The sequence below is a fragment of the Choloepus didactylus genome, chromosome 20 (assembly GCF_015220235.1).
Source record: "Choloepus didactylus isolate mChoDid1 chromosome 20, mChoDid1.pri, whole genome shotgun sequence".
Lineage (NCBI taxonomy): Eukaryota > Metazoa > Chordata > Mammalia > Pilosa > Megalonychidae > Choloepus > Choloepus didactylus.
This window is the reverse complement of record NC_051326.1, coordinates 17524060-17551064: the sequence shown is the minus strand read 5'-3', so window position 1 is coordinate 17551064 and position 27005 is coordinate 17524060. Positions and strand designations below refer to the sequence as shown.

General features: G+C 42.0%; 1 protein-coding gene across 4 annotated transcripts in view; it reads right to left on the bottom strand.

Annotated features, from left to right (window-relative positions):
- CLIP4 (CAP-Gly domain containing linker protein family member 4) overlaps nt 1–27005 on the bottom strand; it is a 135545-nt gene that overhangs the window by 74682 nt on the left and 33858 nt on the right. Inside the window, exon 1 of one of the 4 annotated variants that reach the window (XM_037813122.1) lies at nt 2454–2599. The exons of 1 other annotated variant lie outside the window; for it this stretch is intronic. The gene's annotated coding sequence lies outside the window, so the exon portion shown is untranslated. Of the gene's footprint in view, nt 1–2453; nt 2600–27005 lie in introns of those variants that run through there. 2 more of the 4 variants (XM_037813118.1, XM_037813119.1) reach the window with 2 other exon arrangements.

The following is a 27005-nucleotide window of genomic DNA, read 5'->3' as shown; positions in this document are numbered from 1 at the left end:
GCCTGGAAAACTAAGACAAGCCCAAACACAGAGTGTTGGTGAGCAGACACGTCCACTAACTTCCTTAGGGCAATTCAGGGTTGACAGGTCCCCACAACAGAACCTCACTGCAGTCAACTCAGATCTACCTGAGTATGGTTCAAGGAGAGAATCCTTGTGCTGCTCAACTAGCAAAATTTCCAAGCAGTGCCCACAAATGAGTTGGAATCATCCAGCTCTTCATTCAACAGAATGAATAAATAAATAAACAGAATGAATAAATAAATAAATAAAGTAAATAGTGCATTGTCACAAGTCTTCATTTTCACAGGATTCAAAAAAAAAAAAAAGGAACCTAACCAAAACAGGCATTTAAGCATGCATCCATTTATTTGCTACCTGTTCAATCACAAAACAGGTATTTATTGACAGTATCTGATGCTTAGTCAGCTCTAGGCCCTAGAGAGAATATAAAAGGTAAGCTACCTGCCCTCAAGAAGTACATTTTAGATCCAACAATACATATTTATTGTTTCCAACTAAGTTCTAGGCTGGGGATAGCAAAGGAAAAGCAGAGATATGCCCTTGCCCCCATGCAGATTACAACCTAGCATAGGATTCCTATCAGGAAGCTACAATTGCTGTATAACTGTGATAAATGCCATGACCAGGTAGTGCCAGTACTGTGAGAGAGCAGAGTACCTAACTCACATTCAGGAGGATCAGTGGGGGTTTCCTGGGGGGCTAAAAAATCTAAAGCTGTACTATTTAGAAGAAACTAAAACTCCACTTCCTCCATTGCTCTAGACCCATTTAAGTGCTCAGTAGCCACATGTAGCTAGTGGCTATCATATTAAACAGGGCCGAAAGAGCACTTCCCTAATCACAGAAAGTTCTACCAAACAGAGCTAAAGGAAAACAGTGCAGCTTACAATCCAGCTAAGGAAACAATATATAGATGCTTGAAAAAACAAGAAACAAAGATATGCTAACAAACTAAGCAGCCCACCGCAGCACAGTAAATTATATATAATTAACAAGGGAACAGGCAAGCCTAAAATAACCAGATGTTTGTACGTTATTGTAAAGAAAAAGAGTTAAATTGATTCTATAACAAATATCAGTATTTTATGTTTCAAATCTGGAATAATCACAAGCAATAAGAGACATATTACTACTTATTTTAAAAGGCCTTGCTGATTCAACTGTACTTGTTAAATCAGAAACGTCACAAGTAAATCTCATAAATAATATATCATGTGTTAAATCTTCTATAGAATAACAGTAAAAATATTCCCTTAATTTTGAGATCCAATCTTATAGTCCAGGTGGTCTATATCAAATAAAAAGCATTACAATTGCATCATTATATATCTATGTTAGCAAAATAAGATGGAACCAGGATGGTAAGTTGTAGAAAGCTAGACTCCTGCCATTTTCAAGTCTCTGCTTGCCCTTGGTAGTTGCTACATGTCCTGCACTGCCTGGTCTTGCACTATGGAAAGTAGACAACTTACTTTAAATTGTGCAGAAGACTCACAAATGACAAATGTCAATGTGAAAGTACAATTCAAGTATTTAGCCCTTTCTAAGGAGGAGGGTGGTTATTAAAATATCTCAAAGGCACCAATTTACACTGTTTTCTTGCTACCATATGAACTGCAGTCTAGATTGGAATATATGGCAAACTCGTATCCCATAAGAACACCATCCTCTGATACATCTCAACACATTGTCTCAGAATTTACATCCAAATTGCTCACACGGTCTCCGGATGAAGAGAACAAGCTGACATCGAATTCAAAAGGATGCTGGCATGATAACCCCATCAATCTAATCCGTGATGAGGCAAGCTAAACCGTGTCTCCGTTCAGGCCAGGTCTCAAGTTTTCCCCAACTCCCCTTCCCAATTCAGAAGATTTAGAATTAAGGAATCTCTGGGAAGCAAAGGACGCCAAATCATTTAGCTGAGCTTTCACTGCCCATTAGCAAAAAGCTTCTCAAACAGGATACCGTCTATTTGATTTAAAAAGAAAAAGAAACGGAAAGGGGAGGAGGGGGAGGTGCGGGAGAAATCTAGAGGCACCTTGCTGGAAAACGGCGAAGGTCAGGGCACAGCGTACAGCACATCGGTGCTGGGGGGGAGGCAGTCAGGGGGCGCCCGGTGCGAACCCGCGTCCGGGGGGTCCTGCCCGGGGCTGCAGAGCGGGGACGCCCGCCCAGCTGCGCCCCCGGGTCCCGCACGTGCCACGACCTCACGACCTCTCATCCTAAAGTTAAACCGTCCCTCCTCCACCGAGACGAGAAACCTGCATCCGCCGCCGGCGCCGCCCCAGGGAGGCCTCCCCGCGGCCGGCGACACCGGCGCCCACGAGAAGCCTCCGCGCGGCGCCCCCCGAACCGCCACCGTCCCCTCGAGCACCTGCGACCCAGCCGACCCACACCCAGGGAGGCCCGGCGCGTGCCCGCCCCACCTGCCTCGGCCGGGTCCTCCCGGGGCGGCGGGCCGGGGACGCGGGGTCACGGAGGAAAGGCCGAGGCGCGCGCCCCGCCGCCGGGCCGCCCGCGCGGCGAGCGGCGCCCACAGGCTGTCCCGGGCCGCCGAGCCTCCTGCCGCGCCGCGCGCGCCAGGCAGGGCCCCACGCGGGGTCGGCGCGCGCGCGCAGTGCAGGCGCCCGGGTTGCGCGCAGGCCTCGGCCTCGGCCCCGCGCACGCGCGGGAGAGCCCCGAGGAGCGCGCGCCGCCGCTGGCTCGCCTTCGGGCTGCGCCCCCGCCGCCCCGCAACTGGCGCAAGTTCAGCTCCGCCGGGCGCTGCTTCTGCCTCCGGGTCAGGGTTGTCTGGTGGGCATCGTCGGTTAACGTGGCGTGCAGCTGTGACACTTCCACGCACCCCAGCTCCAGGCAGGCTCTTGGGGGAAGCTCGCCTGGTCCGGGGCGGTGATTTGTGGCAGCAGCCCGTGGGCCGTGAGAGGCAGGCCTTGGCACTGTGTACCTGAAGTCCTTCGTTCCGCCCTTAGCAATCCAGTCTGACCTCCCTCTTCGTCTCATGTCCCCGGGCGAGAAGCGCTCCTGCCAGCTGCGTAGGGGCAGGGACCCAGGCTTACCCTTTTGGGGCTCCCCAGTGTCTAGCCCCGTACTGGGCCCAGCGTGCGTCATTCGTCCCGTTGGCAGGTCTTTCTGTAAGAAGCCTAGGTGATACTCTACCCAAGTCGCATAATGTCACCCCAGGGTGTCAGTGTGGAGCAGACGGTAGACGCGGATTAGTCATCCAGAAGTTTGTTTCGCTTATTTCTTTGCTTCCTCGTCACCTACCTTCCTTCCTAATCCCCTTCGCCATCCCCCAGGAACCAGATGTGGTGAAACAGGACAGGCATGGTGCTAACATCCTAGTTCTCCATCATCCCGTGGAAAAACAAAGGTGTTTCCTAACCCACGACACTGTCTATGTCAATAGTTTTACGCCATGACTGCTCTCTGAGGCTCTTTTGTTTATGGCTCTGATTACACATATACTACCCTGTGCTGCCTTGTTCACCAGGGCTTGGCCCATAACAGATGCTGAATGAATGAATGAATAATGCCTATCAGTGTCTCTGCAAGAAAGCAAGAGGTAAGGGCTCAAGGAAAACCAGAGTAGCTTTGCCTTTTAGAATCATCGATTCCAGGGACTAGAAAAGAACGCCTTCCAGTTGTTGAGTCCTTACAATTTCCTCCCACCATGAGACCATGAGACATAGTGCATAGTTACCTCCAGTAACTAGGCACTCTCGACCTTTCAATACAGCCATTTTATCTTTGACCAACCCTATTGGAAAGCTAAAATCTGGCTCCCAATATCTCCTCCTCCATGGCTTCTATTTCTGTCCTGGGGATCCCCAGATCAAGTCTGACTCCAAGGTAACCAGGACAAGCACTCCCTGTCCTTTAAGCCACTCATATGACATGCTTACACTCTCACTCACCAGCCCTGTGAGGAACTGTTGAGACTGCATCTCAGCTTGTCTAGAGCTCTCTTAAGTGTGACCCTCAGGAGAGAATGGAGTGGCCTGTCAAGTAGAGAAAGACTGCCACCACTTTCTAGGTCCTACTAAAACCATTCAAAATATCAAAATAGATCTTTTTCAGCAGTCATGTCACATTGTTGAATTGGGTAAAGCAAACTGTCAACTAAAATGCATAGTCTGAGCAACATTGAGATGTCATGACCATCCCATAGGCCTGGTCAGCTGCCATTTCTCTTTCCCTGCAGACTCGGCATCTTTGTGCACCCCCACGGCTGATAATGTGACACAGATTGTTCCTTCTCCCTTTGGGGGTTGCACCTCCTTCTCTGGGCTCCCATCACACCCTTTTCTTGTTCACCCACCTACCTCTTTAACTGGCTAAAAGAAAGAAGGCACTCTGCCCTTGGTTGGCTTTATGCAACTTTAAATAAGGCCTATTGTCATTGAGCCAGAGAAGCACATAAAAATCTGTGTATTAACAGAGGAGCTAGGGTGAAGTTTTCACACATGTACTTTCATTGCTGATCTAAATTATCTGTCTGAGATACCACTACTGGTAGGCGACAGGGTGTAGCTAGCTGAGTTGTTCTTGGCTCTAACAAAGCTCTCTGTTAGAACCAGTCAGGCCATGGATGTTTTCTGCTACACCCAAATACTGTACAGTACCCGGGCAAATTTCCAGGACACCAACCCACTAGCAAGAGAGTTCCCCACTCCCTAGTTCCCTTTGTTCAAAAAATTGAAGTTACCCCCCTGGACCATCATCAAGAAGGCAAGTGCTCATTGGAATCATGCTTCCTGGAACACTCTATAGCCAACACAGGTATTAGAACCAGGTATTGCCCAGTTAATGAGTCAGACTAGGCAATGATGTGGCGCCAGAACCTGGAACTCAAACCACCCATTGCAGCTGCTGAGAATTCAATTTTATCTGTAGCAACACATTCCTGGAAAATGTAGCAATAAACTGTAGGCCACAGTCCCAGGTGATGATCAGCACCCCTGACCGGCATCGCAGTAGTGGAGAAGAGATATTTCCAACTGACCGCCGTGGGGCACTTTGCTGTGGGATCTTCTTTGCCCTCACTTTATTGATGAGGAAACAGAGTCTGGGAGGCTGGGTAACTTGCTCAATGTACCCTGTGGCTTAAATAAGATTCAAACCTGAATCTGTCTACTAGAAAGTCTATTTTGTACTGCTTACGCAGGATCGCCTTTTGGGCATATGGGACTCAGAAATGCCACATTGAACTACTGGTGTCGTTCAGAAATTCAGGCAGACGCTCAGACAGGCAACATCGAGAAGGTGTGACGGTAGCTAACAGGACCCGAACCGTGAGACGAGGGTCAGGAGGAATAGCCTAAAGAAGGCAGGGTCATTGCCCCTACATGGACTGAGAGATTAGGCAGGATATTGTGACTATGGGAGGAAGACCATGACCCAGTTTCCAGAATTTGGGTGCCCAAGGGGAACAACAGGCTATAGGATCGTAGAAGACACCGCTATTGGAATCAGGACACCAGATTGGGGCCCAACTAACCAATTTAATTGGTTAAATGCAGAGTATCAGAACTATTGGGTGGAGCCCCAAAAATCTTTGTCATGCTTGCAGATGATATGATCATCACCATAGAAAACCAATAGAATCAGCAAACTATTAGAAGTAATGAGTTCAGCAGAGTTGCCAAATTCAAGATCAATTTCTAAATATCAGTAGTGTTCCTCTACATCAGCAGTGAGAAACCAGAAGATACAATAGACAATAAGAATCATTCACAATAACAATAAAACTCTAAAGCATAGTATCTAGGAATTAACCTAGCAGCTTGCAAGAACTTCATGGAGAACTTTGTGGAGAAAATTTGTAAACTCTAAAAGGGTGTAAAAGGAGACTGAATAAATGAACTATACCATGGATACAATGACTTTACATTGTAAAAATGTCATTCTCTAAACTCAATGTTATGCCAAGCAAAATTTCCACAGGAACTAAAATTGGAAGGAACTGAATAAACTTATAAAATGAAGAAGAAAAATTAAAATTTTAAATAAATAAGTCCATTTTGAAAAACAAGAACAAAGAAAGGAGACCTGCCCTGCCAGACATTATGTCTGGTTCTATGAAAAGATGCTCAATATTATTAGCCATCAGGGAAATGCAAATCCAACCACAATGAGATACCGTTTCACACCCACTAGAATGGCTACTATTAAAAAAAAAAAAAAAAAAAAAAAAAAACAGAAAATAACAAGTGTTGGAGAGGATATGGAGAAATGGGAAGACTTGTTCATTGTTGATAAAAAGGAAAAGTGGTGCAGCCACTGTGGAAAAGAGTTTGGCAGTTCCTCAAAAAGTTAAGTATAGAACTACCATATGACTTGGGAAGCCCACTACTGGGTATATACCCCAAAGAACTGAAAGCAGGGATTGAACATATACTTGCACACTGATGTTTAATAGCAGCATTATGAACAATTTCCAAAAGGTGGAAGCAATTTAAGTGTCCATAAACCAATGAATGGATAAATAAAATGTGGTATATACATACAAAGGAATATTATTCAGCAGGAAAAAGGAATGAAGTTCTGATCCATGCAACAACATGGATGAACCCTGAAGACATCATGATGAGTGACATAAACCAGACACAAAAGGACAAATATTGTATGATCTCACTCATGTGATATAATTAAAATAAGTAAATTAATGGAATCAGAAACTATGAAATCCAATTTATCTATTTTTTTTCCTTGTTGCTCTTGCTTTTGGTGTCATATCTAAGAATTCTTTCCCAAATCCAAGGTCATGAAGATTTAACACTCTGCGAATTCTTGTTTTACAGTATATAATGGATAAGAAAATTAAAATATCCCATAATTCCTCATTTGATTTATCCCACATTACACACACACAGCAGTCTTGGAATACCACTCCAAATACTGCCACCTGTAGTTACTGACATCAGTTTAGTACTTGCTGTCTCCATTCGCACTTCTGTTACTTTTATAGATTTACTATATCTACATCATATGTGTATGTAGCTTCCTTTAATCATCATTTGGCCTTAATTCCACATATATCTATAATTTTAATGTTTACCACCACTTTCTGTTGCATAACACACTACTTTTTAAAAGTCTTCTTTACAGAACAATGTGAAGGAAGCAGGAACGAAGGGAATGTTTCAGGATACCAGGATCAAAACTGCCAGTGTCCAACAACAAAGTTTTTCATCTTAGCCTCCAAACTTTTGGTCACCACGGCACCTCCGGAAAAATCTGCGGCACACAAGAACAGCTTCAACCCAGTTTCTACCAAATGTTTGTTCCAATACCTTCCCCCCAGAATTGAATCTGACCCTAATCAAGCCTTCAGATATAACTACCATTTTATAGGAAATATGAGCTATAAAAAATATGGTAAATAACACCATGATGATACAATCAGCCAAATCCAAAATGCGGGAATTCTAAAGAACAAATAAGCCAATCCCTACAATTAAAAAATGGCTGAGGGGACATGTTACAGGTTAAAAGAGACATTAGAGCTATATACACAAACTATAATGTGCAGACCTTGTTTGGACCTGGATTCAAACAAATGCATTAAAAAATAATAATTCTTGCAACAATTGGGGAAAATTTAACCCAGACTGGCTGGTAATGATATCAAGAAATCTTTGTTAATTTTGTTAGGTGTTATAATGACATTGGAATTATATTTTTATTTAAAAGCCTCTCCGTTAAGAGATTCATACTGAAGTATTTATGATATAATGCTTGATATGTGGGATTTGCTTTAAGTTGTTCCATTAAAAATAATAGTGTATGGGGAGTGTAGGAGTAGATGGAACTAAAACAACAAAATACTGATAATTATTAAAGCTGAATGATGGGTCTATTATTCTTTCTTCTTTTCTGTGAATTTGAAATTTTTCCACAATAAAAAATTTTAAAAGAAGCAGCTCCAAAAGAGCCAGAATTTTAGTCCATTTCTGTCACTACTATATCCCAACTACTAGAATAGTATGTGGTACATAGTACAAATTCAATAAATATCGATTGAATGGGTTGGGTTATTTACAATTTCAGTCTCAATAGAGAGAAACTATTATGTCCAAGGAATTTAGACATCAAAGAAGTCGCCTTTGTGCCCCCTACACACTGTAAAACGTGAGGTGTTCAAACATCACTGCGGCTCCATCTAATTGTCTTTACACTGGCCATTCACAGAGCTATTCCAGCTTCCTCCCATGCACTGTAAACGTCAGCTGCTTTGAGAGCATCTCGGTTAGCAGCTGAAAGGATGTCAGACCCACTGGGGTTTCCACAGTGTGGAGAGAAAGCAGCTTGTACCTTGCCAACAACGGATCAAATGACACAGCTAACCAAGGAAAGCCTTGACAGACCAGTTAGCTGGTACTGAGTCATGAGAAGAGGCCCTTTGGGATAAAAATAGCCGTGGTAATAAACCTGATTCTGACATTCCTCATCTAGACTGCTTGAAACATCAGGTAACAAACAGTTAAGGTAAGAATAAGTAGAAATTGCTTCATTTTTTTAGGTTCACATGGGCTTCAGCACAGGAATAATAAGTTATAGTCTATCTTTTCATGTGTGGTAAAATTCACATTACATGGAATGCACCATTATAAAGTGTACAATCCAGCGGCATTTAGTACATTCTCAATATCGTGCAACTCTCACTACTATCTAGTTCCAGAACATTTTTGTCACTCCGGAAGGAAAACCCGTACCCACTGAGCAGCCCCTCTCTATCCCGCCCACCCCTTAGCTTCTGGCAACCACTAATCTGCTTTCTGTCTCTACGGGTTTGCCTATTCCGGATATTTCGTATAAAGGGAATCACACAATAAGTGGCCTTTTATGTCTGGCTTCTTTCATTTAGCATAATATTTTGGAGGTTCATCCATGCTGTAGCATGTATCAGTACTTCATTACTTTTTACAACCAAATAATATTCCCCTGGATGTAACCGAGAAGTTAGGATTTAAGGGATGATTGTGACTACTGAATCATTACATATATATTCCTTTTTGCTTTCTGGTGTATTAGAGTAGACAGAGGGAAATACTTGAAATCTCTGAACTGTAATCCAGCTGCCTGATATCTGATAATGGTTGTAAAAGCCTTTATCTTGTGCCTCTGTGATTGTAAAAATCTGGTACTCCCCTTATCCATTTTTTATTAACTTGAGAAATGTAATCACAAGAGCAACCATCTCTATGCTAATGGAGGGACTTGAATCAGCTCAGCATTAATCATTAACTTGGCTCCAGCTCCATTCCACTCCTGTACATTTATAATTTTTTTCTGCCTGTACTTGCTACCTAAATGATAATAGCCCCACCTCCCCTCTTTTCTGCTTATAACTTGCTATTGAAATTGTAATGACTTCACCTCCCCTTGTTAGAATCCATAAAAACCTTGAACCCCCTATACTTGGAGAGACAGATTTTTAAGCTGCAGGGCCATCTGATCTCCTGCTTTGCGCCTAGCAATAAACTCTTTCTCTCCTTGAAATCCGGTGTCCCAGGAATTCATCATTTGAGCTCATCGGGCAAAGAATCCACGACCTTTGTCCGGTATCAGTTATGAGCATACTGCATTTGTTTATCCATTCATCTGCTGATGGACATTTGGGTCATTTCTACTCTTTAGCTATTGTGAATAGTGCCGCTATGAATATGCATGTCGACGAACTTGTTTGAATCCCTGTTTAAACTTCTCATGGGTATATGCTTAGGAGTGGGATTGCAAGGTCATATGTAATTCTCTGTTTAACTTTTTAAGTAACCCCCAAACTGTTCGCCATGAGCGGTGTATGAGGGTTCCAATTTTTCCACATCCTTGTCAACACTTATTTTCCGTTTTTTTTTTTATCATGGCCATGCTAGTGCATGTGAAGTGGCACCTCATTGTGCTTTTGATTTGTCTTTCCCAAGTGACTAATGATGATGTTGCACATCTTGTGACCATTTGCATATCTTCTTTTGAGAAATGACTATTCAAGTCCTTTGTTTTAAAATCAGGTTGTCTTTTGTTGTTAAAATAAAAGAGTTCTTTGTATATTCTGAATACTAGATCTTTATCAGATACATGATTGGCAATTTTTTTCTCCCATTCTGTGGGTTATCTTAATAGTGTCCTTTGATGCCCAAAAGTTTATAAGTTTGATGAAGTCCAATTTATCTATATTTTCTTTTGTTGCTTATGCTTTTGGTATCACATCCAAAAAAACCATTCCCAAAGGAAGATTGACCACAAAATAATGTCTTCCAAAATCTTATAATTTTAGCTCTTTTATTTAGGTATTTGATCTATTTGAGTTAATTTTCTATATCATGTGACATAAGAATCCAAGTTCATTGTTTTGTATGTGGAAATCCAGTTTTCCCAGCACCATTTAGTGAAGAGACTATCCTTTCCCCATTGAATGGTCTTGCCACCCTGGTCAAAAATCAATTGATCATAGATATGTGGGTTTATTTCTGGACTTCCAGTTCTATTCCATTGATCTATGTCTATCAACCCACTACAAGGTGTAAAGTCGGATTATTGATTTGCAACCCTCTTTTTTTAATGTAGGGGTTTACATCTATACATTTCTCCCTGAGCACTGCTTTTACTGCACCCGTAAGTTTTGGTATATTGTGTTTCCATTTTCATTCACCTCAAAGTGTTTTCTAACATCCACTGTAACTTCTTCTTTGACTCATTGGTTGTTTAATAGTGTGTTCATAGTGGGTTCATTGTGTCTCCCAAAAAGATATGTTGAAGTCCTAACTTCAAGTACCTGTGAATAGGACTTTATTTGGAAATTGTGCCTTTGCAGATGTATGTAAACCAGTTATGATGAAGTCATATGATGGAGTAGGGTGGGCCCTGAATCCATGCCAGTGTCCTTATAAAGAGGAAGACAAATGGACACACATGGAAAGAAGAAGGCCATGTGACGATGGAGGCAGAGATTGGAGGGATGCGGCTAAAGCCAAGGAAGGCTAAGGATTTCTGGGAGCCACCAGAAACTAGGAAAGAGGCAGGAAACATTCTTCCTAGAGACTTCACAGGGAGCACTGCCCTGCCGAGACCTCAGCTACGGACTCCTGTCCTCCAGAACTGTGAAAGAATAAATTTCTGTTGTTTTAAGCTACCAACTTTGTTGTCATTTGCAATAGCAGCCCTAGGAAACTAACCCAGTGTTGTTGATTTTCACATATTTTCATAATTTTCCAGTCTTCTTTCTATTATTAATTTCTATCTTCATTCCATTGTGCTCAGAGAAGATACTTTGTATGATTTCAATCCTTTAATATTTATTGTGATTCATTTTGTGGCCCAACACATGGTCTGTCCTGGAGAATGTTCCATGCACACTTGAGAAGTATGTGTATTGTGATGTTAATGGTAGAGTATTCTATACATGTCTGTTAGGTCTAGTTGGTTTATAGACTGGTTCAAGTTCTCTATTTTCTTATTGATTTTCTCTCTAGTTCTTCTGTCCATTATTGAAAGCGGGGTTTTCATAGCCTATCTTTTTAAGGTTCATCAAATTATATTTTATCATCATCAAGATAATCACAACCATAAGGCACTAAATAATACTTAGAAAAGCAACCAAATTACATACTTGTTAATCAAATCAGCAGAAATACACTGAGCTCCTCCTGCATGAAGGGTAGTTGTGATAAAGTGTAAGATTCACTCCTTGTGTTCTAGGAGAAGAGAGAGTATGTCTTGGTTTCATTCATAGGCCTGAGTTGGAACCCCCAAATCATCTCGTACTAGCTCTTTAACAATATGCAAGCTCCTTAACCTCCATGAGCCTCAGTTTACTCCTTTGTAAGGTGAGAGATAATTCCTGCCTTGAAAGTTGTCATGAGCTCAAGGCCTGACTGAAAGTGAGTGCTCAATAAATAGCTAGATGAAAACTGCAGCTCGCGATCATTAAGACTTGAGCATGAGAAAGGCTATCCAACCACCTGCCAAATAAAAAGGGTCAATTTGTGGGATGCAGTGGTCAGAAAAGGCTTTGGGGAGGGGATAGGTTTTCAGCTAAGTGAGAGGATAATGAGATCTAACTCTGGTAAATGGGGAGCTAGCATCTGCGTGCTTAGTCTGTATTAGGCATTGTTCTAAGTACTTTCATGATTAATTCCTTTATTCCTACATAAGATAAATATTATTTTTAGTTTCATTTTACAATTGGAGGAATCGAGGCATAGAGTGCTTACGCAATTTGTCCAAGGTGACAGAGTAAGTAGCAGAATGAGGATTTGAGCCCGGGCAATCTAGATCCAGTTATTGCACTCTTAACCACAACACTCTGCAAGAGAAAGCCGTGGAGGCAGAAAAGCTCAGTGTGTGTTTGGAGTTTGGGAAGAGAAGAGTCCGGTAGGAACAGAGCCTTATGGAAAGAGCCTGGTAGGAGATAAGCTGAAAAGGTATGTCGGGGCTGGACTAGGAATGGCCTTATGGATCATGCTAAGGGGCTGAGTCTATCCCATGGGGAGGAGGAAAAGCTGTCATGAATTTCGAAGGTGGGAAAGACAGAGGAATCTGTCATCAGTGTTCAAAAGGAAACCCTGCCTAACCTGTATGCCCCATATCTGTTCCAGTCTCCTAATAAAGTCCAAAACACTAAATGCACATAAAAGAATTTAAGCATTATGAAGTGAAATTTAGCAGCTAAAAATAAAGTTGCCTTGAGATTCTTAGCCTTTATCAATTTAACTTTGATATATTTTTTCTTTAAATAGTAAATTATTTTTTACAAACAACTTCTCCACAAACAGTTTAGCCCTTCTACTTAATGTGCACTCGATGACCTGCATTTGAAATAAAGTTGAGACAAGTTGCACAGTTGCCCTGTGGGGATGGAAATCTATTGTCCCTGCCTTTCCCATCACAAATTAACCACTTTGCAGGAAGAAAATAACACCTATATAGTCATGTCTTTATCAGTTATGTAATAACAATATCATAATCCTTTGGATATGTGCCCCCTTGGACAGTCCCAGCAAAGAAACAGCCTCCGCAGTGCTTCCTGGGGTGCTGTCCCATCCACCCGGTGCTGACGGGCTTGCGGCCTGCCCCAAGCAGCTCTGCAGCTCTGGGTGCCTTGCCCAAACCCAGCCTTCACAGCCCTGTCTATCGAGGTTCCGCTTGGTCAATTGAGACCCCACCACACACTTACCAAGGAGTTGCGTCTTCACAATTTAGAAGCACTGGGGCTGGCAACCGTGACCTTCTGCCTTTGCAAGCAGTGGCCAGTGACATCATGGGAGCTTGTGTGCCCCATCACAAAGACCAAACTGTATCGAATATTGGCCACTACCAAGCCCCACACAGACCTCAGCTGCTGCAATCCACAGAGGCCCAAGAAGAGAAGTGTGGCCTCTGGGGTGGCCTCTGTATTCCTCATTTGTCAGGCACTTCTTAAGTAATTCTTGGTATCAGGAAATACAATCAGCTAAGGCCCCTGTCCTTAGGGACTTCTTAACCCAACAGAGAAAATTAAAACTCACAAAAAATGGGAAACAGGATAGAATTCCAGACTTGAATGTCAGACATGTAGGGCTCTGCCCATGTTGGAGGGGGTTCCTGAGATGTGGGACTTTTTGTTCTAAAACCACAACAGTGCTAGGCAAACCAGGATGAGTTGGTCACCTGATAGACAGATCCAGCTTCAAGTTCAAAACTAAATTTGGGACCTTAGCAAATAAAATAACTTAACCTTGCAAGGACTCAGCTTCCTCACTCATACAAAGAGCTTCATAGTTTTATATATTTTATCAAACATTTCTTGTAAGACTTCAATGAGCTATTACATGAAAAGTACTTAGCACAGTGCCTTGTACTCAATAATTGCTCAGTAAGTATTAATACTGTATATATAATTAATAAGTACAAAATAGCATATCATGAAGGTCTAAATTAGGTATTTTAGGAAAGCAGAACAAAAAAAGATCAGTGAGAACTCTAGCATTAAGAATAGGCACTCCACTGTGGTAAGACTGACAGAGAAAATAAAGGATGATCAGCTGAATTTGAATTTCAGATAAATGATAAGTATTTTTTAGTATAAGTATGTTTCGTATTTGGAAAAAGTATTTGTTGTTTCATCTGAAATTCAAATTCAACTGGGAATCTAGTATATTTATTTGCTGAAAATGGAAACCTTACCTAGGGTAGGAGAATTTAAATTCTCCTTTGAAGGATGGAACAAACAATGGCAGACAGGGATGAACCTGGGCAGCATGGACCAAAAGTATCAGCAGTGCACGAGGCAGCCTTGGTGCCTGTTTTGAGAAGGAAACTTGAGATCCAGGCCAACGAGTCTGGATTTGATGCAGAATACACAGGAGAGTTAGAGGTAAGATGCTGTGGTCCTGGGGAAAGGTGGGATCAAAAGGAAGAGATGCTTCATGGAAAGAATGAACAGACTCCACAAAGGGAAAGAAGGGATCCAAGGAGGGCCAGTGCTCTGAAGCCAGCCACCACGAGAGGGACCACGGCTGGGGAGATTGAGAACGTGGCTGTCCTTATGGTCCCATGGGTGGCCGGAACTTCGGGGGTGCCGGGTAGAACCAGGACAAAAGGGAAGGGGAGATTGCACAGAGATATTATGAAGGAAGGTAAGGTCTGTGGGAGAAGGAAGTGACCAAAATTCCAAAAATGAATGTGTCCTTGCACCCTGCACACTGGCTCGAGTCCCTGCAGTGTTCTCATTGATGACCTGAATAAGCAATTACAGGTTAATTTAGACAGGCCTCTTGAGGTAAGTTAACTAAGACCTGGGGAAAGAAAATAGGGCATTTAATGCCCTCCTTGCTCTTCCCCTGGTAGTGAAAGGAAATTAAAGCAACAGGATTGCTTTCCCCCCTCCTGAGACACCCCACAGGGTCTCCTGCCCACCAGAAATGGCAAAGCCCCCACAGAGAGTGAGAACAGCAGAGCCAGCGAGGGGGCTGGCGGACTCAAGGCAACTTACCTGTAGGGTCTACATTACCTCGAAGCTGGTGGCTTCCTTCCTGATATGTGTCCCTGAAATTCATTCTTGCAGCAAGTGAAAAAGCCATGGCCCCCACCTGGGAGCTCTCCCCCAGAAGGGCAATGCTACTCTTTAGAAACATTCCCTGGCATGAGACTTTAATTCTGATTCAAAGAAGCAAATGGTTCAGAATATCCACCTTAAGATATATGTGAAACCAATACAGAGTTTCTATTTGGGACAATGGATAAGTTTTGGTAATGGATGGTGGTGATGGTAGTGCAACATCGTGAATGTGATTAACAGCAATGAATTATATATTTGAACACAGACGAAAGGGGAAATTTTAGGTCATATATATGTTACAAGAATAATTTTTAATTAAAAAAAAAAAGATATATGTGAAACCAAAAAGTAATGGCCTTAAAAGATCCAGATGCAAAGGATCTCCTTAGACACGCAACTCTCTTTAATTCTGATTCTGACATTCAGGACTTCTATTCTTTTTGTTCTTCAAGCTCCTCTTCCACCTCTGCCTTGTGTGATAAAGCCTTCAACCTTCCCACCACTGCACCCTCATGAATGAAATCCCTTCTGCTGCCCATCCAAACCCTACCATCCCTCCTACAACTCACCTGCTCCGTAAGAGCCCCAACTACTCCAAACCACACTGATTTCTCCCCTTCACCAAGGGAGGACACACTTTAAAACCAAATTGTATCCTCTTTTATATTAGTTGCTGCTATGGAGATATTTTGCCCTACCTTCCCAGTGAGGCTGTAATCTCCATGAGGGCAAGGAACATTTCTTTTGTGTGCCTAAAAGCATTCAGTACCTACCTGCTGTATTAAATTTAAAATTTAATTTAATGTCTTTCTCCTGATTTCTTCTCTTTCAAGAGACAGAAGGAGAAGAGGGCAAAGAAGTCTTTTAAAAGTAGACTGGGGAGCGTTTTTAATACTCCCTTCAAGTTTGTAGCACTGATCTGACTCTTTGATTATGCTAGCATGCAGGAAATGATACATTTTTATAAAATATGTCTAAACTGTTTCACGGCATCTGTCCAGTTGCTGAAACCCATGCACATTTGTAACAGTGCCCTGCCTTGTCCGGAGTGCTCACCACCGTCTCAGCGGAAATGAGGTTGCATGGGAACCTGGGTGGGCAGGCGATCCGTTTTATAGTGAGACTTACCCAAATCATGTGACTGGCTTCTCAATGTCACCCAGAAGTAGGGTTTTCAATCCCTCCGGAGTCTTCCTCAGCAAGAGCACAAATTGCTTGGTGTTGGTTGGGAGTGTATGGAAATATGTGTTGTCAAAATGGGCTCCCTTCGGGCCCATATGCAGATTCCAATTACGGGACGCCAGGGTGGAGATGGCTGCTTTGGCTGCCTCCTGTCCTCCCTTCGGGGCAGGTCTGCTTTGAGCGCTCCAGCTGGTCCCTAGAGGCCACAGACGTGTAATAATGGCATTGCAGTGGTGCTATGGATACCAGATTTAAAGGGCCAGAGGCTATCTATGAGCTGTAACCTACCTCTGAGGCTGCCAGCAGCAATGGCAAAGAGAGAAGAAACTTTAAGGGTGCCAGGCCCTTTATTTTACAAGCAAAGCAGATGCCCAGGAAACTTAAGAGCACCTACCTAGGTGACTATCAAGGAGTTAAGGACTTCAGTCATGCAGAATTCCAATCCAGGGATTCTTCTACTTCAGCTTGCCTGAACTTTTGCCTAGCTTCTTCAGGTGGACCAAGAAAAGACTGGTTCCAGAATTGGGTATTATATCTACAAGACGTTAACCTTCATTCCGTGCCAGGGAATCCCCAATGGTGAGCACTGGGGGGGTGGGTAGCAGCCTGTCTGAGGAAAACTCAGCACTTCCTGCTATCGGGAGGGGCTGCTCACAGAGGGTCAGCTTTGGAGGACAAAACAATTCCCATCTTGGCCCAAATTGCCGCCATCACCGAGGACTAGGCTGCAGGAGTTTCTTTGACTAATGAGCGACATGTGGCCCCAGTGTGTTTTGAAATCATGCCCTTGGGTGTACTCTCAGGAAGGCAGTGAGGCAACAGGAATTGCTGGATTTTTGCTGGGTTTCTCTTCTGTAAACACATCAAGCAATCACCTCATGCTCAAGGAAAGATGTGCTCTCCAGTGCCAGGCCTATAGCTTGCTGGCTTGAAGCAAGACTTGCAGAGAGAGAAAGTCTAACTTCATTCAAGTTAGCTAAAAATAATATGCAGTCATATTTTTCTAGTCTCCACACAAAACTCGGGGCACAGCTCTAGATCTTAATGAATTGCAAGCATTTTTGACCCAACAGCTACCATGCAATTTCTAAAAGGAAGCTTCTTCCCTCTCCCCTCTAAAAAAAATAAAACTCTAGTTATCAGAATCATACATCATTTTAAAAATAAAAAATTTTGAGTTAATGGCACAAGAAACATTGAAGAAATTGAGGAGTTGTCCCTCTGTCAAGTATATCAAGGTGAGGGGGACTTTACAGCTTCTGGGGCTTTCTTCAAAGTGAACCATTGGGAAGCAGCCAGAAAGATTGGGGAAAAATGGTTTTATTGAATAATACTGTTGGTTGTGACAGGACAGAAGCTATGTATGTCAAGTGCCTTTTTTTAAGACAAAAGTCAACACAACAACTCCCTTCTCTACTTCAATCTGAATATGAACTCTCAGCCATTGCCTACCCAACAAAAATCCCTAACCTAAAGAGTTTATTACTCACCATGTAAAGGACAGTCAGCCTTTTGGTGTCCAGAATTGTCTACTGATTATCCTTTTTTCACTTCTATATGGTTATTATTCATAATGAAGACTCTTAGAGTTGAAAGATCCCCAAGTACATTGAGAACCATGCACAAAAGACTGTGGAATTTGTAGTAGAGTGAGCATGGTGCCTATGAAATCAGGGCCTCTGACTTGACTGTGGAAGGAAAACATGCTTTGTACCGTGATGACAGCCTGACTCACTTCCTGGTCTCCATGCCAGTAGCACATCCATTACTGTCCCTAAAACATCAGCCAAGAAGCAGCCAGCGTCTTGACAGGACACCATGGTAGACTCAAAAGAGTAATTTGAGAAGATTTTAAAAGGGATGATTTTCAAGGGAGTGGGAAAAGTTAAGGAAAACCACAAGGGAAAGGGCAGTACCCTTGGAAAGTGCTAGCAGCATATTACTACCCCAGCCTTAGGGAGACGGGATCAGTCAATGTTTGGAACTCATAAAGCACCTACATGGGAGCTGTGGCTTTCCAGAGAGAGCTGGGACCTGGGGAGCTGGCAGGGAGGGTGAGGAAATAAATACCCCTGGCTCACTCTTCTCCCACCTCCGTCAATGTGTCTCAAGGACAAAGAGCTCTAGTGACACTGTCCATAAGGACGTGCCACCCAAGACACAGAGCAGTGTGCAGAGGTGTGAGTCTGGATGGTGCAAACAGAAGCTGTCCAGCTCACAGCCTGCAATTGCATAGTTTCCCCGTTTTGGTCACAGGGTCATAATCTGGGACAGGCCTCCTTGGAACTCTTGCAATGCACGTATGCTTCACAAACCTTAGACTCCTCTGATACAAAGAGAATATTCTAGACCGAAATTTGAATGGGTGTTGTCTGATTTCTGATAACAAGACACAGTGTTGGCCTTTTGAATGGCAGCCACAGATCAGGCAATAACTTGGAAGAACAGCCCACAATGACTTTTTGGTCTATTCTTGAGATTTCACTGACACCTGGCTGCCTGTGATCACTGTAGCCAGTACAAATTTCACAGTCACTGACTTGAGTGTACAGAAATGTAATTTTCTCTATTCTGCTATAATTGAGCATAATTTCTGCCCTGAGCCTCCCTTCTGCCTCAAAGCAGAGAAAATTTAATTAGTCACTTTCAGATAAACTCATTCAAATTCGGTCATTTCTTGGTCAATTCAACTTTATAATTCAGTCACAGGTAGGTTTAAAACTTCCTCTATCCCTCACCCCCCTCCTCTTCCTTGGAATTGAATCTAAGCTCTCAAGGGCTTATCCAAGGAGTCTACTTCTTGGTCTTAAATTGTCCCATCCAGCTGTGGCAGAGCAGATGTCAGGTGCTCCCTTGAGAGGTGACCTGGGTGGTCCGTGGGAGCACAAGGGGTGCCCATCTGTCCTCTCCATTGAGAGCACACCTCAGCTCAGCCACACCTGGCCGCACCTGGCTTCACTTGGCCTCGCCTGGCCTGCACTGGGATTGCTCCTCTCTCATCCTGGCTGACCCACCAGCACAGTCTCTGTCTCCACACAGCAACCTTTGGAACCTTGTGGCTCTCCTGTGCCCGCTGGCCTGTGGGGCACTGGGGCTGGCATTCTCCCCTCTTTCTGCACCTGGGCAGGCCACACCCCATTTCTGCTCTGCCTCAGCAGGCTGACATGAGGCATTTCTCCCCAAGGCTTGCCAGCCTGCTGTCTCACTCCACCCTCAACTATGGCTCAGGCAGAGGCGCACAAGCACCCTTCTGACAGTGCCCTCAGGTGGGGCCTTGGGTTGGGAGAGGGGCAGAGAGCCCCCATGCTCATAGATAACCCTGTGGCTTCTTGCCAAACTCTGTCCCCATCACCCACTCAGAGGGTATTTTTTAGCTGGTATGGAGGTGGGGGGAAATATTCTTTCTGTTCCATCCCCTTACAGACCTTTTCTATCTTATACTTGGGTGGAGCCTTTGAATTTACAAGTCAGTAATTCACTGACTTTGTCTCAGGTGCCTCCCTGAGCTGCTTCTCCCATAACAGCAGCCAGCATGGAAATGAGGAAAGGAGCTTGCGGTGCACTAGAGGAATCTGACGAGTAGAAGGGGAAAGAAAGCCCATCCATTAACTTCCTACATGCCCTTCTACCACCAGAGCTGGGCTTACTTCCACTTACTTTATTACCTTGTGAGGCACAACTAGCAGTCATCAGAGTAATCTTATTTCAAGGCTGAAATTGGCTCAGAAGAAAATTAAAAAACTGCTTGTTCTAAAAATAGTTTTGAGAATTAGATACTGGTACGGAGGCAAGTTTATTGCCACCACCGCCTCGTCTCCACCACTGTCTGCTCATTTAGGTATGTAAATTATGGAAGGATGATAAAAAATTAGCCTCTTAACAATTTGAATCTCCTAGCTTTATATGCTCGAATGCTTGTCTCATTTAAATGTTCACACATTTTTGAGTCACCTTCCCAGGAAATCCCATTAGTTTGCCATTTCATGACCCAAAATAATTTAGCATCATGAGAGCCAGTTCACTTCCATTTTGAGTCTTTGAAACATTAAAACCAGGCCCCAGGAGTGATGTCATCAACATGGCAACATAAACAGCTACTGAGAACTTCTCTCCAGAGATTCAACAAAAAACAGGACAATTTTAATTGTTTGAAACTCTGGAAAAAGATACAGACAGAGAAGGACCCTGCAAATGCTGAGTTGTAGAAAGAGAAGAAATATCCAGTAGGAATCTTCTGTCCCAGACCAGCCAGACCCCTCCCTTCCACCTCACTCAGTCTCATGTAGGAAAGGCACAGAATCAGCAGATGGGACCCCTCCCACCGAGGACACAGACTACAAAATCTCTCACAGCAGTGAGACATACCCCACCATTTGAAGACCCAGGGGATAGGGGAGGACATTTCAAGGCCCAGGTCACTGAGGGACAAAGAGACTGAGAAAACGTGGACAGACACTGTGTTTACAGCCCTGGGTCTGAAAGCCCTTCCCCCACCCTTGAGGGACGCAGCAGCTGGTGGCCATTTCCTTGCCTGGTGGATGGCTGGAGCACTGGGTCAGCTGAGGAAGTACTTTGTGAGCCAGATTTTGGCTGGCAAAGTGAGGGCATAGGAATCCCACAGTTTTAGCTCACCTGTGTATACACAGCCTTTGCTCAGAGGTCAAGCAGCTTCTGAGGTCAATTAAGTAACTGAACAGTATCATCTGGTGGACAGTCTGGAAGGTGCAAGGGAATTAAAAACTTGTAAAAAGATGCTTCAGACCTTTTCTTAGGATAACAAGGATTGGTTTACATGTGCTGTATGGAAACCCAGCCCTGTTTTGGCTGAGAAATACAGAAGACCCAACTGTTTAAGCAGGGCTCTGAAACAAACCCAGGTCTTGCTGGCCAGCAGAAAGCAGAGTACCACTAGAAGCCAGCAGAGTTGTATTAACACACACAGTGAACTTGCTGGGGTGCCCAGTGCCTACCCAGGCCACGGTGGGCACATGCTTTGAGGGAGGGAGATGATTGGCAGGCAGAGCCAATCTGACAACTAGCAGCAAGAGAAATAAAGAAAAGACAGAGATCAAAGATAACCAATAAGTAAAAGAGAGAAAACAACCTCCAGAATAAACTAATCAAGAAAATCAGATGACTGGACAGTAAAAAATCATGAGCCACACCAGGAAACATGTAGATATGGCCCAGTCAAAGGAACAAACTAACCTCAACTGAGATTCAGGAGTTGAAACAACTAATTAAAGATGTTCAAATGAATCTTCTAAATAAAATCAACTAGTTGAAAGAAAATGTGACAAAAGAGATGAAGAATATAAAAAAGACACTGGGTGACCAAAAGGAAGAATTCATAAACTTGAAAAAACAAATGGCAGAACTTATGGTAATGAAAGGCACAATAGAAGTGATTAAAAACACAATGGGGACATACAACAGCAGACTTGGAGAGGGAGAAGAAAGGATCAGTGAACTGGAAGACAGGACATCTGAAATCACACACACAAAAGGACAGATAGGGAAAAGAATGGAAAAATATGACCAGGGTCTCAGGCAACTGAATGACAACATGAAGCACAGAATATACACATGTTATAGATGTCCCAGAAGGAGAAGAGAAGGGAAAGGGGGCAGAAAGAATAAGAGAGGAAATAATCAATGAAAATTTCACAACCCTAATGAAAGACATAAAATTACAAGTCCAAGAAGCACAGTGTACCCCAAAAAGAATTGATCCAAATAGACCTACTCCAAGACGCTTACTAAGCAGGTTGTCAAATGTCAAAGACAAAGAGAATTCTGAAAGCAGCAAGAGAAAAGCAATCCATCACATACAAGGGAAGCTCAATAAAACTAAGTAAAGATCTCTCAGCAGAAACCACGGAGGTGAAAAGGCAGGGGTATGATATATTCAAGATATATCATATTAGAGAGAGAGGCCACATCTAAGCAACAAAAGAGGTTCTCTGAGAGTGATACAGGCACAATTATAAGTAGGCTTAGCCTCTCCTTTGCAGTAACAAGTTTCATAAGGCAAGATCGAGGGCTTGGCCTTCTAAATTGGCAGTCCCCAATGCTTGTGAGAATACTGGTAATTCCCCAGGTGGGGAAGTTTAAAGAGAAAAACTACCAACCAACAATCCTATATCTGGCAAAAATGTCCTTCAAAAATGAGGGAGCATTTAAAATATTTACAGATAAACAGACACTGAGAGACTTTGTGAATAGGAGACCTCTACGAGAAATACTATAGGGAGTGCTACAGACAGATAGGAAAAGATAGGAGAGAGAGGTTTGGAGAAGAGTGTAGAAATGAAGATATCAGGAGATATAAAGAGGGTAGAGATTGGGCATTTGATGTTGAAGGAGTATGGAATGTTCAAGAGGACTGATTGTGTAGACCCAAAAATGGATAGCACAATACTGTGTGATGGTAGCACAATATTGTAAGAACTCTGAACAAAAATGACTGTGAGTATCGTTGAAAGAAGGTTAGGTGTATGTGTGATGCAAGAAGGAAAGATAGAAGATAAAGACTGGGACTATATAACTTAGTAAAACCTAGAGTGGTCAATGATTGTGATTAAATGTACAAATATAAGAATGTTTCTTACATGAGAGAGAATAAATGAATGTCAACTTTGCAAGGTGTTGAAAATGGGATAGTATTGGTGAAAAAATACAATCAATGCAAACCAGAGCCTATAGTTAACAGTAACATTGTAATATGCTTCCATTAATTGTAACAAAGGCAATGTACCAAAGCTAAGTGTCTATGAGAGGGGGATATAAGGAAGGGATATGGAACTCTTGGTGTTGGTGTTGTCTAAATTTTTTATTTTATTTTATTTTATCTTTATTTTTTCTTTAATTTTTTTAGTCATCTTTCTTTATTTTTTTTTTCCTCTTCCTCTTTCTTTGTGGAAGAAATGGAAATGTTCTCATATAGATTGTGGTGGTGAATGCATAGCTATATGATTATACCTGGAACAGTGTTTTAAAACTTCAACTTCTGTGTGAGACCAAAGGAAGAGATGTTTATTTGGTGCAAAATCTCTATTTTCTGTAGCACACTATATAATTGAACTTGTATGGCCAGTTTACTCAAACACTATGATTGCATTGAGCTTTGAGTGGAGAGTGGGATCTGTATAGCTTGTACAGGTTGGTGTGAGGCCCTGCTGCATCCCAGAGTGATTTGTGCAAGGAAAAAAATGTATTTGCAAAACCCCCTTGAGGGACTGGGGGAAAATGTGGAAGTAATAAACTTCCCCACCTGGGGAATTACCAATATTCTCACAAGCATTGGGGACTGCCAATTTAGAAGGCCAAGCCCTCGATCTTGCCTTATGAAACTTGTTACTGCAAAGGAGAGGCTAAGCCTACTTATAATTGTGCCTGTATCACTCTCAGAGAACCTCTTTTGTTGCTCAGATGTGGCCTCTCTCTCTAAGCCAACCCTGCAGGTAAACTCACTGCCCTCCCCGCTATGCGGGACATGACTCCCAAGGGTGTAAATCTCCCTGGCAATATGGGACATGACTCCCGGGGATGAGCCTGGACATGGCATCGTGGGAGCGAGAAAGCCTTCTTGACAAAAAGGGGGATAAGAAATGAAACAAAATAAAATTTCAGTGGCTGAGAGATTTTAAATGGAGTTGAGAGGACATTGTGGAGGTTATTCTTATGTGTTATATAGCATATTGGAACAGCTAAAAGGAAGTACCTGAAACTGTTGAACTGCATCCCAGTAGCCTTGATTCTTGAACACAATTTTATAACTATATAGCCTACACTGTGTGACTGTGTGATTGTGAAAACCTTGTAGCTCACATTCCCTTTATCCAGTGTATGGATAGATGAGTAGAAAAAATGGGGACAAAAAGTAAATGAATAACAGGGAAGGATGGGGGGTATGGGATGTTTTGGGTGTTCTTTTTTACTTTAAATTTTATTCTTATTCTTTTTTTGGTGGGGGGTAATGAAAATGTTCAAAAATTAATTGTGGTGATGAATGCACAACTATATAAGGGTACTGTGAGCAATTGATTATACACTTTGATGATTGTATGGCATGTGAATATATCTCCATAAAATTTAATTTAAAAAAGAACTAAGGAAACAGACTTCAGGGTTAAAATAATCCATATACTGAAGCTTTGTTCCAATCCATCCAGTTGTTTAAAAAAAAAAAAACCACCCAGTCCCAGGGAGCCCTCAGAGGAACCATCACTTACATGCTCCATCTAAGAATGTGTCTACTTGATTCCTGTTTAAGCTCAATCCTAGCCAAAATATGTCCTCCCATTTCATGGGAATTTAACTTTTAAAAGCAATAAATTTGGGGATGTAAATTTATCAAGGTATTTTTAAAAGTATAAAGTTAGACTTTCTAAACATGACAACAAAGATAGAAATTACACAGAAAACAACTGGTGAAGTTGTTTACATAAAAACAAAAACTTCTGTAACCCCAAAATGTCATAAACAAAATTAAAAGGCAAAAGGAAAACACTAGGCAAAACAAAAGGCAAAATGTTAAAATTCTCCATACAGAAAGATCCCTGAAAATTAATAAAATTATAGCAAACACCCCAATTTTTAAAAATGGGCAAAGTTTATGTGTAGGTAAACCCTGAAAGAAAATATGCAAGTGGCCAACAAAGCATAAGTATTTTTAAATGTCTAGTCTTGCTAATAAACCAGTAAATGCAAATTAAAATGAGATACTATTTTTCCTCTTTCAAAACAGCAGAGCTTCCTTCTTTAAAGGATAATATCCAACACTGGAAAGCTTGCAAGGGGGTGGATGTTTTCACACTACCAGTGTAAGCTGGTATAATCTTTCTGGAGAGTAATTTCACAATTGGAGGAAAAGCCTTGAAAATGTTTACATTTACGGAAGCATAACTCCCCACTCCTTAAGTGTGGGCTGTGCATGATTACTACCTCCCAGAGTGTACAGTATGGAAAGGGGAGGGGAGGAAACTTACAGCAGAGAAACATGACCTAAGCCAGGTGGTCAAGGTCAGCATCAAGGTCACAAATCATGTCGTTAGTTAAGTACTCTTGACACGATGTCATGAAAATGGCATTTTACCTCTGCAGTTTCCCTCCCCCAAACCCATATCCCCGGTCTAATCATGAGAAAGACATCAGACAAATTCCAATAGGGCAGCCTACAAACTACCTGACCAGTACCCTTCAAAACTGTCAAGGTCATCGAAAACAAGGGAAGTCTGAGAAACTGCCTCAGCCAAGAGGAGCTTAGAGAAACATGATGATTAAATGTAATGTGGTGTCCCAGATGGGATTACGACATTTGGAAAAAAAGACACTCAGTAAAAACAGAGGCAATCTGAATGAACTATCAACTTTAATAATAATGTATGAATATTGGTTCATTAATTGTAACAAAAGTACCATATTAATGTAAGTTGCTAATAATAATAGGGGAAACTGGGGGAAGGAGGTTTGTGGGAACGCTGTACTTTCAGCTCAATTTTTCTTTAATCCTAAATGTGTTCTTAAAAAATAAAGCATTTTTTAATTTTAAAAGATGTTTATATTCTTTGGCTCAGCAATTCCACATCCCAGAATTTATCCTGAGAATAATAACCACAAATGTGGGCAAAGATTTACCTACAAGGATATTTCAGCATTGTTTATCATAGAAATCATCTAATATGTTCAATGATAAGAGTCTGACAAAAGAAATTACCTTTCCTCTACTCTGTGGAATACCGCGCAACCATTTAAAATGCTATATAAGAATATGTGATGATATGATTCATTTTTATTCTTTTTGGAGTTCATCTATATTTTCTAAATTTTTATATAGCATTTATAGTTGACAGTATAATTATAGTAGTAGCCTTTCATCAATTGTAATAAATGTACCACACTAATGAAAGGTATTAATAATAGAGAGGGTATGTGGGAACAGTGTTTTCTGCATGATTTTTCTGCAAACCTATAACTTCTCTAATAAATAAAAAATATATATATGTTGTTTTTAAAAGATAACAGCTAAATAAATTGTTCTCGGGGCACCCTGCTGTCTATATCAGTACTGAGTCTCTCACAAATTCCTTAAATTGGTTTACCTGTATTCTATAATCCAACCTTCCATTAATTACACGTGTGAAGTTCCTAGTCCAAAAGATGTAGGACAATATTTTCACGAAGAAAAAGAAACAAAATTTGAGTGACTAAGCTTTTCAATCCACTATTCAGAAATTGAACCAGATAGATTTCTTGCAAGAACCTTGATACAGTAATATTTGAGAATAACTCATTTTTATGTTTCCTTTTGGCTAATTTGAAAGGAAAGAGTTTTGTTGTTTTTTTAGGTTTCATCCTATTACAAAAATTCTACACAATATTTTGCATCATGTAGGCAATGATGAAGACAAAATTTGCCTGTAACTCTCATGTTAACAGGGCAGTATTGCAAAGCTAGTGATCAGCTCCAGAGATAGACAGACTAGTTCATTGCTTATATTAGATTGCTTGCGAGTGGGCAAATTCTCTAAGGAGAATTGTCAAGCTATTAATCAAAAGTTAATCATGTGGGTATTCTGCGCAGCAAATAAAAAGATATGCACTAGTGATTTACACAATAGCAGGAAGAATCTCAAAATAATTATGCTGAGGGGAAAGAAACCAAATAAAAAGAGTACATACTGGATGATTCCATTTCTATGAAATTTTAGACAACGCAATCGCAGTGACAGAAAGCAGATCAGTAGTTGCCCGGCCG